Source organism: Penaeus monodon, chromosome 28 (assembly GCF_015228065.2).
Source record: "Penaeus monodon isolate SGIC_2016 chromosome 28, NSTDA_Pmon_1, whole genome shotgun sequence".
Taxonomy (NCBI): Eukaryota; Metazoa; Arthropoda; class Malacostraca; order Decapoda; family Penaeidae; genus Penaeus; species Penaeus monodon.
In genome coordinates, this window is record NC_051413.1 from 7,000,452 (window position 1) to 7,001,953 (window position 1,502).

A 1,502-nucleotide genomic window follows, 5' to 3' on the forward strand; every position below is an offset into this window, starting at 1 on the left:
CCCTGCCCCTCTCCCCCTCCCACACCACCAGTGGCGTCAAAAACTTTCCCTCCCCGCGGCGCGTAGGCATAGCACAACGCAGGCCCGGATCCCTGGTAATGGCGGGGCTGAATGGCCGTAATGGACGGCCGCCCATTGGAAGAACGCAACAAGTGGGGCTCCAAGCCTCTCGATAAAGAGAGGTAATTCACCCAAGGCGCGCGGCCCGGAGCACGGCCTCCACGTCGCATTATCAATATAACATTTTCTCCGACAGAATCGAGGCACAAATCCATTCCCGACACAAAAGAAACCGTGAAACCCCTCTATACCTGGACGCAAAAAGGCACTGCGGACTGACGCGGGCGGAGCAATGACGCAGATGATGACGTATCGGGCGCTGTCACCGCCATGACAAAAGACCAGGAAACGGACGGTGACGGCGGGATGACGTAAGCGGTCACGTTGCAACACGCGCATTGCAAATCGGCCCGAAAGCCCCGCACGCCCCCACGATGGCCCCGAACAACAGGTGCTAAACTCGAGTCGGAAAAAATGTCCCGGCGGCACCGGACCGCGATTCAAGCGCCAACAATGCACTCCATCATCCGGGTAACGTGATCGATCCCTTAATACTATGAACTTCGCGGCGCAACAAAAAGCCGGCGGTTCTTTCAACCCAGCGCGCCCGGCTCGCGTGTCCCCGGTGCAGAGAGCGGCGGGGAATGTGGCATATGGTTGGACTGACGGAGGGGAGGCCAGCGCGGCGGCAGTGGCCGCGGCGTACCCGCGATGGACCTGTTGGATGTGGAGGACGTGGTGGGGCGGGAATGGCGATGGAAAGGTTATGCAAGTGGAGGTGCTGGCGAAGACAACGTACTCAAAAAGCCCCAGCAGGAAGGAACAGAAAGATTAATATCCTTGAATGGCCGGAGTTATCCCTTCTCCCTGAGGACAACGCGCCTCCGACACCAGAGAGCAGTTTCAATCTGCCTGCGTGCCCGCCCGCCCCTCCCTCTCTCCCTCCGTCCCCCTTCCTTCCTTCCTTCCTTCCTTCCTTCCTTCCTTCCTTCCTTCCTTCCCTCCCTCCCTCCCTCCCTCCCTCCTTCCTTCCTTCCTTCCTTCCTTCCTTCCTTCCTCCCTCCCTCCCTCCCTCCCCTCCTCCCTCCCTCCCTCCTTCCTTCCTTCCTTCCTTCCTTCCTTCCCTCCCTCCTTCCTTCCTTCTCTTCACGGAGTACTGCCTGCCCGCCCCGCCTCCAGTGAAAACCATTCAGCCGCGAAGGAAACCACTGCGCTGGGACCTGCTTGCTTTAGGGGAGGCTGTGTAATTCTGACAGAAGATTTAACAACCGCTCTGCAAAGTTATTAAGCCTCATCTACGCGACCGACCTGACTGAGCGAATGATTGATGACCATGAACTTCCAGTGTTCTTTAGCTGCGCTGCTTACCACATCCCGCGCAAAACTAAACTCACTAATTAACCCGCCTGCCTCCATGCCATCCCTGCTTTTACATTACCAGT